Source organism: Neofelis nebulosa, chromosome 4, assembly GCF_028018385.1.
Source record: "Neofelis nebulosa isolate mNeoNeb1 chromosome 4, mNeoNeb1.pri, whole genome shotgun sequence".
NCBI classification, from domain to species: domain Eukaryota; kingdom Metazoa; phylum Chordata; class Mammalia; order Carnivora; family Felidae; genus Neofelis; species Neofelis nebulosa.
In genome coordinates this window covers 137,309,090-137,325,705 of record NC_080785.1, presented here as the reverse complement: position 1 = coordinate 137,325,705, position 16,616 = coordinate 137,309,090, and positions in this window count along the sequence as shown.

Sequence of the window (16,616 nt, the reverse complement as noted above, 5' to 3'; positions counted from 1 at the left end):
CGTTGGCCACAACTCCGTCACAGGGCCACACTAGCAGCAACAGGAGGTGGAAAATACAGTGCTTTTCCAGGTATTTACGTGACGGGCTAAAATTCTATTACCAGGAAAGAACGGGAGGATGGATATTAGAGGTCAACCAGTAGCCTCTTCCTGGCATGTGACTAAACTATTCCAGACCCTCAGGTTTTGGGTTGGAACCCAGGAAAACCAGTATGTATACTCCCTCTGGATGCACGAATGACAGCAAATTTTGCAACTGTAAGGAAACTGATATTAGGACAAAGCTGACACACAGAAGAGACAAGGATCAAACAAATGCCAGAGAAGAGCATTCAGGTATCTAGTCACATCAGAAAATGCTGGATCAAACCATGTCTGAAGCTGTGTCTCCAGATTTTCACTTACGTAGCCAATAAATTCCCCACATTTTCTGAAAAACCTTGAATCGAGACGTTGTTATTTGCCATCAAAACACCCTAAAGTACAGAGTGAGAAGGGGACACAGAAAGAGAGGGGATAAAGACTGTAAGGTAAATAGTGGGAGATGCCAGATGGCCACGAACAAAACATCTGGACAGAAGTCACTTTCAAAGACATGATGAGCGAAACTTTTCAAACAGAGGCACTGAATATTTGCAAAAGCAGGTAATGACCCAAATGTTAGGAAAACTCGTCAGAACGAAGAACTGGGGACAGACAACAGAATAGCTAGTACTGAGAAGCCAAGAAGTACGTTTTGAATCATTCTCTTCCAAACTGCTCACGTGGATAGAACCCGACCTTTCTACCACACTCGACTCCCCTCCCTTGCAAGGAAAAGACTGTTGGGTGAGATCATGCCTTGAATATAAAAACCTTACTAGCTTCGTAGCTATTATAGGTCAAAGCCTTGGGTAGATGTCCCTGGCCTTGATTCTTCCATAAATTCTACCGTGGTGGTCAATGTGAGACCTCAAAAACTAACGGTAAACTTCCAAGGACCTACTTTCAGGCTCCTTTAACTTTCGGCCCTGCTGACAAGACCAAGCAATTATGACTTTTTGGCCTCTGTTTTCCCCTCAGGTCATCATCAACAAGTTATTAAGCAAAACTAAATGATGTAAATGAAAATGAAATAGGCTGTTGGTTAAGTGTCTGACTCTTGATTTCAGCTCAGGTCATGATTTCACGGTTCATGGATTGAGCCTCACGTCAGGCTCCGTGCTGACAGTGTGGAGCCTGCTTGGGATTCTCTCTCTCCCTCTCTCTGCCCCTCCCCTGCTCATTCTTTCTTTCTCTCTCCCTCTGTCTCTCTCAAAAATAAATAAATAAACGTAAAAAATAGGTATAGTTTTTAGAAAACTAAGTAAGGAGTTTGTTTTTCTAGAAGATAACTCCAGAAAACTAAGTAAGGAGTTTGTCTTTCTAGAAGATAACTCCAGAAAACTAAATAAGGAGTTTGTCTTTCTAGAAGATAACTCCATGTCGTGTAATAAGACGACATGTTTGAATAAAAAGGAAATGTAAGTGTTGCGAAAAAATAAACATGGAAGAGATTGTGTTCTTCACAGTCACAAGTAAATTGGAGGCAGAGTTGGCATTAGAATTCAGATCTACTTGCTGGAATAGACATTCCACCCCAGATTCCTTCCATTTTATTGATTTCCAGACTGAGAAGACATATATGCCAGGGGTAAGCCCTGACAGAAATATGCCTTACAATTAGTATTCCCCTCCCGCAAAAGGTCATTCAGATTCAAAAACAAAAGCTAGACATTCCAGTAAATATTTTCACAAATTATTTTGCATATGAGACACGTAAGGGATGAAGCAAGGCTATTGCGAGTAGAGATTGAGGAGCAGGACGCTCATTCATTCATTCCACCACAATGATGTCTCCTACTACGTGCCCTGAGCCGCTCTGGCTGCCGAGGGTATGGCATTAAATAAAACAGAGAAGAAACCCCTGTCCTCAAAGCCCTTAGGTGGGGCTTAGGGCTAAGAAGAAAACCACCACGGAAGGGGACCGGGGAGTTCTGTGATAGCAGAGGAAGAGAGTCAGGGAAAGACTCTCTGAGAAGGTGACTGTGTTGGTGGTCTATAGATCCACAGAAAATTGCCCCCAAACTTCGCACCTTAAAGCAACAAAGTTAGTTTCGGCGGCTCAGGCATTCGAGAGCAGCTTACTTTGGTGGTTCCGACTCAGGGTCTGTCAAGAGGCCGCAGTCAGTCTGTTGACTGGGGCTGCACGTCTCTGAGCCTCACCGGCACTGAGGGGCCTGCCTCCTCCCTTGTTCGCTGGGCTCGGCTCCTTGCTACACGGGATCCTCGACGTGCTTCTGAGAGCTTCTGCCAACACATCCACAGTTCAGGAAGGGAGAAGGGGGTTCCAGAAGCTCCGCTCCCCAAGATGCCTCGGCCGACTTGCATGCCACTCTCATGCCTCACGACATTGCCACTTGGCTTCCCCCAGAGCAAGGTCAGGAAGAGAGCGAGAACCCAGAATGAAAGCCAGGGCTCATACGTGAAGACTAACATAACACAAGTAAATTTCTTTAGCTCAGGGCCTGGCACGCCACAAATGGGCAATACATGTTAGCTGTTATTACCCTCATCATTATTATTAATGTGATTATCATTATCGTCCTCATTCTAGAGATAAAGAAACTGTCTGAGGCTTTAAGATTTAAATACCCACTGATGCTCATGCCCCTGAAACAGATGAGAATCGCATTTAAGCTTTCCAAATCCAGGAGTCTCTTTTCTTCACTGAGAGGCCTCATCGATACCCCGGAAGGGAGAACAAGAGTTTTGAAGATTAATCGGAAGCAGGAATGAGAAAATTAGAATTATGTGAGGAAAGAAAGGCAAAAAAAAAAAAAAAAAAAAAAAAAAAGACTCAAAACCTACCCCCCTGGCAATAACCAAATGGCACCATCAGGAGTGTTTTTAGCTGAAATAGAAAACCCAGTCCTCTGTGGCTTAAACAAGAAGGATGAAGGTAGATACTTGTTAGCTTTGATTAGGACAGTTACCTTTAGGTTTTTTTGTCTTTGTACTTGTTGCCTCATAGTTACAAGGTGACTGCTGTAGCTTCTGCCATCACATCCACAGTTCAGGAAGGGAGAAGGGGGTTCCACAAGCTCTGCTTCCCAAGATGCCTCGGCCGACTTTCATTTACACCTAATTGTCTAGAACTCTGTCAACAGCTACGTGATACAAGGGCGGGTGGTAAAGGCGTGGTGTAAACGAATCATGATTCACTCCCAGACATAGACACATTACTTCCCGCCCAGATAGAATGTGGGTGCCGTTTGTAGAAAGAACAAATGTCTTTGTCTTGCTTAGGTTCTGCCCAGCGGATTCCCCCACAGAGAAGTGCCCGTAAGGCACGCTCATTTGTTTCACACTTACCAGGTTAAATCCATCCCAAGTAAAACACTTCCAGGATAACTGAGAAGAGTTACCAGAGTTCGCCTGCAACTATGTCGGAGATATGGATAATGCAGACATATGCCTGGGCAAATGCCCACCTGAACATGGGACGCACTTAACCTTGTTTGTGTGGTCTCTCAGAGACAGAGGAGAGAAATCTGGCTTCATCTTGATAAAAGCTCTTAAGGGTACCAAGCAATAAAACCACCTCCCACACAACCAGAATATACTCTGCCCCACATACTTCAGACCTAACTTGCCTTCCTGCATGACCTCACTGCCACTCTTTCCTTCCCTGCTAATTCAGGATCACCGCTTACCACCCTCAGTAGGTGGCAACAAATGTTCTCACAATTCCCAACCACAGATACCACACGCATCAACATCGAGCGTAGAATGAATCACTTTTTTGATGACTTTATGAGTCTGACGTTTTTTGTAACTAAGTTCCATATTTTGTGGGGCCCCAGAGACCCTAGATGCATTCTGGGGGGGGGGGGGAATTCTCAAAAGCTAATGAAAGTGCAGACTTGACAAGAAGAGCCTTCTCAGGTGGTGAAATAAAAGCACAGTGCAGAAGACTTTTTAAATTAGTTCAGAGAAAGCAGATGATCTTTCAAAAAAAAAAAAAAATCTCCTTACGGTTGAAGTCATGAAGTGATGTGGCACGTTGGAAAGAACAGAGAGAATCAGAATTCCTGACTTCTAAGCCACGTTTGCCTAGCTATAAACCCTGAGGCTTGAAACAATGTATCTATGCTAAAGCTGAGATATTTTCTGCCAACAGGGTTCGTCTGGGTAGTGGACGCGTGTGGAGGGAGGTGTTTTCTAAGTAGCTACATTGTATCACGTGACAAGTTTGCAAAGATGCTACAATGTACACTTGACTCTCATGTCATTTGAGCCCAATCTACATAGCAAATACTGATACCACTATTTTACAGCTGGAGAATTTGGGGATTAGAAAAACTACAGGGACTTAGTGTTGATTATGTAGACAGAAAAGCATTCCGATTTGGGTCTGTATGGCTCTTTCCACCATGGGATTATTGTTTTCAGTTCAGAATCACACACACACACACACACACACGTGCAATTGCAGTGCCTTTATTTATATTCTCTAGCTTTCCACCTTTCAAAATATCTCACTGTCCTCCAGATCTGCCCAATGTAACTTTTTTACTTTTATTTTTTTAAGATTTTATTTTTTTAAGTAACCTCTACACCCAATGTGGGGCTCAAACTCACAATCCCGAGATCAAGAGTCGTATCCTCTCGTGGTGCCTGGGTGGCTCAGTTGGCTAAGCATTGGACTCTTCATTTTGGCTCAGGTCATGATCTTTATGATTCGTGGGATCAGTCCCTGCATCAGGCTCCATGCTAATAGCAAGAAGCCTGCTTGGGATTCTCTCTCTCCTTTCTCTCTGCCCCTGGCCCCACTCATACTCTCTCTCTCTCAAACATAAATAAACAGCAAAAGAAGAGTCACACGCCCTACTGACTGAGCCAGTCAGTATTTTAGAATATTGGGTAGTCTCAGTATTTTAGAACTTTTAAACGAAACTGAACAACTTACTCCAGTATCTCTGTCTCCCCCCACCCCACCCCCCAAATTCCTTATTTTAGAAACACACATGCTTACATGCACACATACAGACACAAATGCAGGCCATTTTGGATCTAATTGTTTGGGGCGATCTATCAGAAGATGAACGAACTAACTAAAAGAGAATACATTGGAAAAATGCTGAAGCTTACAAAACTTTTAGAAGCCAATAATCTTGGGACAGAGAAGTTTACTGATGTTTTGGATAGATGTGGAAAATCAAAGAAGTGGGAAATTTGATGAGAAAATGATTCTGCCTTTTAAAAGGGAGACGAAGGAGGGAAAAGAGCATCAGCTACGGAAGTAATTATACTAGGACACATTGAGTTCCAGGAAAAGTTCTTTGATAACCAGAAAACACCACTATAAAGTGAGAGATTTAATACTTCTAAGTCCATTTCAGATAGAATCTTTCCCATGCTGGAAATAATTGAAAAACAGAGTCATGCAATTGACCACTTTATGGCTTCTTTGATTTCTCCAGGCTGTTTGAAGAGCTGAATTCTGGAAAGGATTTGAAAACTGTGCATACCAACCCCGACCAGCTAATTGCCAATGAAGAAGAATGAATGACTCTGCAATTATATTAAAGGTGAAAGAGGTCCCAGGGAACAATTCAAACCAAAAAAATGGACTGACATAGGATAAAAGCTTGATCAGTGACAGCCATGACTATTAAGATGTTGAGCCTGAGTTCAAAGGGAGGACAAGAGAAACTTTATGTTTGACAATCTTTAGACAAGGTCATCACCCTCTACCAAGGGCATACCAACTTATTCAGACATGATATTCCATCTCATAGATCCTTTCTTCAACCACAAAAGTTTTGCAAATGTTACCAGATTTCTTGACCACAACACACACCTAGATTTGTCCTTAAGGTTTTGCATCCAAGTTATTAGTTTAGCCGTGGTTAAGTTACAGACACATTTATGACGAAGCAGCACAGATAAACTTAGTCTTCTGCAGTTGTAGGTGGTTAGTCACCTTATGGAACTCATTAATCCCCAAAGTTTATAGAGCTCGAAAATAGAGATAGATTGCAAGCAGGTTTTGATAATTCTTGGATGACAGATCATAATGGGTTATTAAAAAAAAAAAAAGAGGTCTAACAATTATCTACCGAACCTCTGTTAGGGTTCCCACATAAAACACAGAACATCCAATTGAATTTGAATTTTGGATAAAGAACGAACAATATTTTAATGTAAGAATGTCCCAGGCAGTATTTGAGACATAGAGTAAAAAAAAACAAAAAACAAAAACAGTGTTCACCTGAAATTTAAATGTAACTGGTTATCCTCATGCGTTTGGTTTTTGCTTATTTGCTTGTTTGTTGTTGCCAAATCTGGTAACCTTACTCTCCGCTGGTGTAGAGGCTCATCTCAAGTGGGGTTAGTTTCTTAATTGTTAAGTGCAAGGAAAAACAAGTCTACCCTAAATACTATTATGCAACATCTATTAAGTCACCCAAAGTCAGAAATACTGGATCTCATATCATGGCACCATCTCTCATTGATTCGAAAACACACCGTTTTCCCTCCGTGTTGAAAAGTTCTCTGAGTACAAGTCGTTAATGTTTCCCAAATGCTTCAACATCTCTTCCACATTCTGACGAATACTATTTTCCATGTACTCAAAGGCATCAGTTCCATTTTCTTTCTTCCTCAAACACCTCTCTCCCAGAGCTTACGCTCTGGGCCCCATTCGGGACCTCCCGCCATTCAGCTGACGTTCTTGGTCTCTTCTTTTCCAATTCTCCTATTCTGCTGTGCCTGCTTCTGAATTCCACGTTTGTTTTTGTTGTTGTTCTCTCAGTTGTTTACAAGAGCATGCCCTCCAGAATCTTCCTGGGGAAGGCTGCCCTAAACGTAAATACAGTAAAACCTTGGTTTGCGAGCATAATTTGTTCTGGAAACATGCTCGTAATCCAAAGCGCTTGTATATACCCAAGTGAATTTCCAGAACCATTGGCTCAGCTGTGATCATGTGACCTTCGGCATCACGTACTGCTCGTATTGCAAGACACTGCTCGTCTACCAAGTTAAAAATTACGGGAAACGTTTGTTCGTCTTGCAGAATGCGCACAGAGCAAGTTACTCGCAATCCAAGGTTTTACTGTATTTTGAGTCCTTGAACGTATGATAGTGTCGTCTGTCTCTTCTTTGAGGGAGTGAATAGAACTTTAGCTCAAAAATCATTTTCATGCAGAATTTTGTTATTCCATTGCTTCTAGTTTCCAGTGTTGCTAATGATGAGAAATCTGATGTCATCCTCACTCCTGTTGCCCTACACGGGACTTATTTTTTCCTCTTGAAGCTTTCCGCACTCACTCTTCAATCTTTGGGTTCTGAAACATGGCGATCATGTGCTTTTATATGGCTCGGATCTCATCCACCAGGCTGGGGACTTGCATTGGCTCCCCAGGGCTGCCATAATCAAATACTGCACGGTGGGTGGCTCAAAGCAACAGAAGTTGCCCCTCTTCCAGTTCCAGAGGTTAGAAGTTTGAAATTAAAGTGTCAACAAGCGTGGTTCTTTCTGGAGATTCTGAGGGAGAATCTGTTCCATGCCTCTCTGCTAGCTGCCAGTGACTTCTGTAAATCTTTGCTATTCCTTGGCTTATAACTGGATGGCTCCAATTTATGTCTCTGTGGCCACATGGTCTCCGTCTCGGTGTCTCTTCATGATCTTCTTGCAAAGAACACCAGTCATTGGATTTAGGACCCACTTTAAACCAGTATGACTACGTTTTAGCTGAACTACTTCCATCTTTAATGACTTTATTTCCAAGGAAGGTCACATCCTAGGGTTCCAGGTGAACATAAACTTGGAGGGTGTGCTAGTCAACGCAAACAGTGGTTCAGGGGTCCCTTTTACTCTGGAGCTCACCCCTCCTTCACTTGGAGATATTTTTCTTAATTAATGCCTTCCTTCCCTCTCTTTTCTCTAGTTTTGCTCTCTGAAATTTTTGTTATTTGTACCCTAGGCATCTTGCAATTATCCTCTAATTTCTCATCTTTTCTCCGCTGGCAATCTTCTCTTTTGTTACGCCCGCCTGTGAAATTTTAATTCCAGCTCTTGTTTCCATTTCATTTCAGCAGTGAATTTCCAAACATCCCTTCTCTTCCTGAGATGTTTCCCTTGTTTGATGGCCTCTTGTTCTCAGGCCATGGACGCAATATCTTCTAAAGTCTCTGAGGACACTAACTACTGGCTGTTGTCGCTGCTGCTACTGCTAAGGTTTTTAAACGTTCCTTGGTTGCTGCTTTGTCTCTTTTTCTTCCACGAAGATGAAAACGTCCCTTGGGCAAGTTGAAGGCTTCCTGCAAATGTTAGCGACCTTCTGCTGTCTTTACTTAAAAAAAAAAGCGAGATACTATGAAAGCAAACTGGAGTCATTGCTTGTATGGAGGGGGTTGGTGATGGGGGAGCTGCCCTACAGGGTGATGACCAACAAGCCACTTCTCACATCCAACCTCTGCACAAAATAAATGCCCAGGCTCTTGTCGGGGTGGGTAGCCAGGAGCACAGGGTGGAATAGGGAATCTGGCCCCTCGTAGCACCAGAGAATTTTTTTCAACCAATCTCTCCTTTTATTCACCTCCATTCCTCACCCCTGAACTTGGAAACAGTTTGTCGAATGAACACAAAGTAAAAAAAAACCCACAAAAACCAAAAACCAGCAGCTATTGTTTTTTAGGGTTCAGGGTGGATCCGGCACGTTAGCCAACCTAGCTTCTATTTCTACCATCTGAGGCGGCCACCGAGCAAATGTTACCCTCAACTACCGCTTTGGATTAATGATAAGAATGCCTCAAAACGTCCTACCTTACATGACGTGAAAAGGAAAAGACAGCATTTGCGTCTGTCAAAGCTGTGCCGGAGAACTCTAGAACAGGTAGGGGGAGAAGACGCGGTAATAATTGGAGTTGAGGAACCCCTACGTGGCCGGGGGTGGAATGCTGGTTGGGAAAAAATGCTGCCGCTAGAGCACAGATGAGCTCAGGGCAATGGAGACGGCCTGTGGGAAGGACCAAGGCAGCCGCGCTCAGGACTCCAGCGGTTAACGACACAGATCTGTGTTTGAGTCCCAGCTTCTATGTCTTCCCGCCAATTCTGACTCCATTGCTATCTCACATGGTTGCTCGGAATTTCTCCCTTGCTCGCGATTTCCTGGAGAATGTGCGGTCACATTAGATACAACCCCAGTGCCGCCACATCACAAAGCACCTTGGAAAGAAGATAATACATGAGCTCCGCTGTAGACGGTTTAGAAAAGAGTGACCAGGCAGCGGTGGGGAAGTGGTCCTCATGGCACTTTCAGAGAGTAACTAGATTGGACTTGGGCCACAGCTTTGGAGGGTTTCTTCACTGCTTGTTTTAAACCCTCTCTCAGGGCACCTCAGTGGCTAAGTTGTGCGTCTGACTTCGGCTCAGGTCATGATCTCATGGTTCATGACTTTGAGCCCTGCATCAGGCTCTCTGCTGTCAGCGTAGAGCCTGCTTCAGATCCCCTCTCTCCCTCTCTCTCTGCTCCTCCCCAACTGGTGTTCTCTCTCCCTCTCTCTCAAAAGTAAACATCTTGAAAAAAATAAAATAAACCCTCTCTCACAGCCACTGGCCTAGCTCTCTCTAGCTAGTTCTCTCTCCCCTCTTTCCATGGTGACTCCTGACAGCTCTCAGATTCATACTGTATCATGAGCAGAAGTTACTTCTCTTTGTTTCAATTTCCTACCTTAAAAACCTGTACAGGGACCACCATTTTATCGATAAATGGCCTATTCCCGTGTTTTGCTAAGCAAAAGGTTAACTGATCTACAAATGAATGTTACCACCCCTTAAAGAGAAAGATACTACTGCACATATTTGATTAGGAAAAAAATTGTATTTTTCTCCTATCTTTATATAGTTGTATAGCGTGGTTTGCGGATATATATGTGTGTGTGCACATACACATACTTCATATGTATATGCGTGTGTATAAGTATGTATATTACACACACAAACTTGCATGCACGCGCCTATAAAGAGAGTGAAAAATTTGGAATGACATTTACCAAAACTCTTAATGAAGGGTAATAGAAGTCATCTCTGAAAGGTGACATTACAAAGGGCTTTGTTTTTCCACATTTTTACAGAGATGTATTCCTCAAATGAGAAAATAAAAGCAAAAATATCTCCATTTAGAAAAAAAAGTAAATTGACCATGTGTCAGATGAGTAATAAACATAAAAAGTCTAAGTGGGATTACAGAGAATGTTTTTAAAAGAACAAAAAGACATTTGTAACAGAGAGGAAGTCGTAGTCCTAAAAAACTTATTAGACAGAGGAGAACGCATCTTCTGTAACATTCCGATAATAACAAAACAGAGTTCCTAAGTGCATTTCATGAACCATGGAAAAAGACAGCTAAAGGTTAATGAAAAGCCAAGGTGAAGAAAGTTCATTGGGAGACCTGCAAAATCCACGTGATCTAGAAGTGCATTCATACTAAGGAAGTGGGCGGCTCATACTTCCCTTCTTCATCTACTTCTCTGTGATCTCTCTGTTTTCTCTACAGGATTGATCCAGCTCAGATCACTGTCTTTATGGAAGCGTGTTATATAAGTTAAGTCGATTAGCCAATGTGGTCGATTTTATAGAGAAGCAATAATTCTGTATACAATCCCACCTCGGGTATAGACAAGAGTAAAAGTTCAAGTGTCACTGTCGGGCTGCCATATGCTCTCCTCATTTCCCCTTAGCACTCTCAAGTTGATGATACCATTAGGAGAAAAAAAATGAATCCCAAGAAGTTAGACGTAATCTCAACATTTTTAAAAAGAAAGAAAAAGAAGAGGGCCTAAGTCAAATAAAGGAGAGAAAAATTCCCGAATTTGTTAGGGTTTTTTTTTTCCTGATTATAAAAGGAAAAAGTAATTAAAGATGATTCTTTAAAAGGGTGATGAGGTGGGGTGCCTGGGTGGCTTACTCAGTTAAGCATCCGACTTTGACTCAGGTCATGATCTCCTAGTATGTGAGTTCAAGCCCCAGGTAGGGCTCTGTACTGACAGCTCAGAGTCTGGAGCCTGCTTCAGATTCTGTGTCTCCCTCTCTCTCTGCCCCTCCCCCGTTCATGCTCTGTCTCTCTCTGTCTCAAAAATAAATAAACGTTAAAAAAAATTTAAAAAAAAAAGATAAATTTGAAAATAAATGAAGGGTACAGGAAATTATTAAGTGTTATAGCAGATTGGAAAAAGAAACAAACTGAACTTGCGTAAGTGAGAATTGCTATAACAATTTGACACCTAATGTGTACAGAGGGCAGCGGATCACATAGAAAGAGAACGTGGACGGGAAGAGAGGGCAGAAGACACTCATCCTGAATGCAGCACACAGAACACACAATGTGAAAGAAAGAGAGGCTTAGGAAAGGCCTCATTCAGAATAGGTGTCCACAAACATTTGTTGGAAATCGTTAAAAGTGAAGACACTCTAGGAGCGCCTGGGTGGCTCAGTTGGTTGAACATCCTACTTTGGCTCAGGTCCCGATCTCATGGTTTGTGGGTTTGAGTCCCACGTCAGGCTCTGTGCTGACAGCTCAGAGCCTGGAGCCTGCTTCAGATTCTGTGTCTCCTTCACTCTCTGCCCCCGCCTCACTTGCTCTGTCTCTCTCTTTCTCAAAAATAAACATTAAAAAAAAAAAAACAAAAACTGAAGACACTCTCATTTTACTGGTCAGATTATTTTCTGGCTTTGAATGTGAGCTGGCTCTTCTAGCCTGAGACTGAAGAGGGTCCTGTAAAAGGAGTATCAATTTCAATGGCGGCAAGCGGAAAATTTGATCTGCTCAACAGACACTGACTGAGAACTAACTAATTGCAAAACACTGTTAAGCATCAATCTACAAATACATACGTCATCACAAAAAGGCTGCATATTTTTTCTTGTAAGAATACAGTGTTCTAAGGGTTTTGCCAGGCCAAGATGGACCTGAGTTGTAATCTGATTCTTCTACGGCTTGCTGGGCGATTTTGGACAACTTATGCACAGTCTCTCTGAGGCTCATTTTCTCTATTTGCAAAATGGAGACAACACGGTCAAAAAAGACAAGGTGCAGAAAGCAGGGTGCTCAGTAAATGTAACTCTGCTTTGCCCCGTTAGGTGAAATCCTTTTTGATGCACTGGTGTTGGAGAAACTTATACATAATATTTCATCTCAAGTTCATTGTGAACCCACCTAATCTCCAAAGCCAATGAAGTACTCACATCTACCTTTGGTCTTGACATGGTTGCCTGGCAGTTTGGAGACAATATAGCCAGTGTCCTGCCCAATAGCCATCCCTTCTTCTTCGTCACAGAGCTCAAACTGTATGTGTGGCAACAATAGGCTGAGCGAATGCTTCATCTCTCAGAATCTTGGAAGCCAGAGGTGTGCACGTGGCAGAAATCTGGCCAGTGAGGTATTAGCTGTGTTGCCACATGAAGGTCCTCACAGTCCCCTTGAACTTTTGCCCCTGTATCTCCTTCATTTCTGGAATGCAGATACCACGCCCGGATGTGCAACAGCCTCCCGGCGAGCATGGAAACAAAGCCACACAAAAAGGCAAAAAAGGAGCAAAGAGGGAGCCTGTGTCTTTGGTACTGGGCTGCCATGTTAACTTAGTACTCCCTATACCCAGACCACTTCTACCGTGAGACAAATACACCTGTCACTAATTTAAGCGTTAAAGATTTTTTCCTCACAAGCTGTATTAGTCAGGATTCTCCAGAGAAAAAGAACCAACACACAGGGAGAGAGAAAAAGAGAGGGATTTGTTATAATGAATTGCCTTGCGTGATTACAGAGGCTGAGAAGGTACAAGATCAGCAGGCAGTCAACTGGAAACTGAGAGGGCAAGCCCAATCCAACTCCAAATGCCCAAGAACCAGCAGAGTCAGTGGTGTAAACCTAAGTCCAAAATCTGGCAGTCTTACTCTGGAAAACAGGGTAGGGGATCCTCATAAAGTTAAAAAGAGAACTACCCTGTGATCCAGCAATTGCACTACTAGGTATTTACCCAATGGATACAAAAATACTGATTCGAAGGGACACGTGTGCCCTGATGTTTATAGCAGCATTATCAGCAATAGCCAAAATATGGAGACAGCCCAAATGTTCATTGATTGATGGACGGTTAAGAAGATGTGGTATACACACACGATGGAATAAATACTATTTAGTCATCAAAAAGAATGAAATCTTGCCATTTGCAACGACACGGATTAAGCCAGAGTGTATTCTACTAAGCGAAATAAGTCAAAGAAAGACAAATACCGTATGATTTCACTCATATGTGGAATTTCAGAAACAAAACAGATGAACGTATGGGGTGGGGAGAGAAGAAAACAAACCGTAAGAGCCTCTTAAAGACAGAGAACAAACTGAGGGTTGATGGAGGGAGGTGGGTAGAGGGTGGGCTAGAGGGTGATGGGTATTAAGGAGGATAGTTTTGCGATGCGCACTAGGTGTTACACATAAGTGACGAATCACTGAATTCTACTTCTGAAATTAATATTGCACTGTACGTTACCTAACTAGAATTTAAATAAAATTTTGAAAAGAAAAAAAAAAGCTGGCAGTCTTGAGACCCAAGATGAGCCAGTATTTCACATCAAGTCTGCAGCAGGAAAAGACCTGTCCCAGCTCAACCAGTCAGGTAGGAGGTCTTCCCCTTAATCACGGGAAGGTCAACCTTTTGTTCTATTCAGGTCTTCAATTGATTGGATGAGGATCACCCACATCAGGGAGAGCAATCTGCTTTGTTTAGTTCACTGATTCAAATAATCATCTTACGCCAAACACACTTAAAGACATACCCAGAATAATGTTTGACCAAATATCTGGGCACCCTATGGCCCAGTCCAGTTGAAACATAAAATTAACCATCACACAAGCAGTCAGAGACAATCCTCATACACTGTCTGGCCCACCTCACAGGCACCTATAAATAAAATTCAAGCCTTCAATTAAGATTAAGCTCTTTTGTGAGGTGTTCCTACATTTTATAATTTACATTTAGAATAGTGAAGAGGGGTGCCTGGGTGGCTCGGTCAGTTAAGCGTCTGACTCTTTGATTTCGGCTCAAGTCATGATCTCACAGTCGTGGGATCAACTCCCATGTCAGACTCCTAATTGAGCATGGAGCCTGCTTGGGATTCTCTCTCCCTCTCCATCTGCCCCTCCCCACTCATGCATCCTCTTTCTGTCTCAAAATAAATAAGTAAACTTTAGAAGAATTTTTTTAATGTTTATTTATTTTTGATAGAGAGAGAATGCGAGTAGGGAGGGGCAGAGAGAGAGGGAGGCCCAGAATCCGAAGTGGGTTCTAGGCTCTGAGCTGTCAGCACAGAGCCCGACGCGGGGCTTGAACCCATGAACTGTGAGACCATGACCTGAGCCGAAGTCAGACACCAAACCGACTGAACTACCCAGGCACCCCCAAAATAAACATTTTTTTTTTAAAAAAGAAGAAGAATGGTGAAGAAAATTGGCTCCTGTGCCTTGAAATGTTAACTAACTCTCAAAGGATAGCTATAGCAAGATTCTTGGAGTAAGTAAACACCGCAAGTCCCTTCCAAAGGAATCCTCCATAATTGCTCCCAAAAGAACTTTGAAATCTCCAGTGCTTAACCTGGAAAATGAGCCATGAGCCACGGATTCCAGCACTGGCCTCAAGAGAGAGAGCAGAGCTGTGTGCTTCATCGGCACTACAAAAGCTTTTATGATGTGAAATTACATTCTTTTTGATCATTTTCGCTGATAACTTTTGATTTTGTGTGTAATGAGCATGTAAAGCACAAACTTATTTGTATATTAGAAATGGTTTCACGTGCCCAAATGAAAGGTCCCAATTTACATCTGACACTTGCTCACTCGTTTATTTACTTGTTGGGTATATTTATTGTGCATTCTAAGTGTTAAGCTTTGGGGACGCACAGCAGGGCCTTTGGAAAGACATTTAAAGAGCCAGCTTGGTCTTCTAAGAGTTAGTAGTCCCATACTAACACTGATAAACATGTAAATAGTTCATGGCACAGGATAAAAGAATTAATCCGGGATACTCTTGGACAGGGAAGTATTTATGTCACAGACAAATAAGCTTAGCATTGAAGTTAACGTTTGCAAATAAGAGTAATTGGAAATGTAATGAAATGAGTTTCTTCTGCATAAACTACCAGTCCCAGTATAGCAAAGCGACCATAGGCAAGTTGCAGAGCCTCTGTGAGCCTTTCTCCTAGAGAAAAACAAAGATAATATCTAACAATGCAGATTCTTCAATGAATAAATAACAGCTTTTAAAACATATAACGCAGTGCCCAGCACGGAGTAAGTGGAAAATGCTGTTCACGGCTGCTTCCACAATTATGACAATTGCCTGAACAAGGTTAATCTCAAAAGAAAAATAAAGGGTCTGCATACAGCATGTATATTTGAATTTCACAGATATATCTTTCTCCTAACAGAGTCAGGGTCCCTAAATTGTCCCTAATGACTCACTTCTCACCAAGGCAAAATGTTGTATTTAAGCAAATAGTATGGTATAGGAAAAAAATTAAGCATTTCAATTGTTTTCCCAATCATTAAATTGGTTATATCTGTTTTGTGTTATCAACTGCTAGTCTGAAAGCCTGTCTTCACTTCACCTTCCCTTTTAAGATAAGCCACTCTAAATAAAATGTTACTAAGAAAATCATAAGGAAGAGAAAATACATTTACAGTATTTATCCCCAAAAAATCCTATAAGTGAACTTACAATTCATATCCTTGTTCAAGGGTCAGCTGTACTTGCATAGAATTCTTCAAATACAATTACATGCAACATCCCACTCCCTAATCTTTTCTGCACCAAAAGCTAATAGTGATCTGAAATGTGACTGTCACTCCCCTATTTAAAATTCTTCGAAAAAATAAAATTCTTCAGCATGACCAAAATGCCCTTACGATAAAGTTGTAATGCTCTAGAATAGAATAGAAGAAAATAAACAATCCTGGTCAATATAGTTGATGGTATTGTAATAGCCTTGTATGGTGACCGATGGTAGCCACACTTGTGGGAAGCATAGAAAAACATATAGACTTGTCCGGGCACTACATGACATTGTAGGTCAATTATACTTCAATTAAAAAAAAAATTAAAAATTCTGTATTGCTACCCATTATTTTCTAGGTCTTTCTTTTAATGGATTCATATTTCAGTTTAACATCTCGTTGCTTTCATTCATTTGTCCACCCCTTCAAAAATATGTGGTTTGAGCACCCACTAAGAGCCAAGCAGTAGTCTGAATTAAGCCTGTTTAGTAATATCACCAAGATACACATGGTTCCTAATCCCAGGTGCCTTGGTCAAGGCATCCTTCCGCCCATGGTCCGCAACGTCTTCTAGACCCCCTCATGTCGTGCACTTTCCTAGCCAATGTTAAAGTCTCATCCATAGCGTGAGTATCCACTAAACTCCCATCTTTATTTACAGATTACAGTTCCTCAAGATTTTTTTGATTTCCACTTCCATTCTCTAATCCACAGTCTTTCAAGTTAGTGAGTCCCAGGATGGACAGAAGGACGGATGCTTAA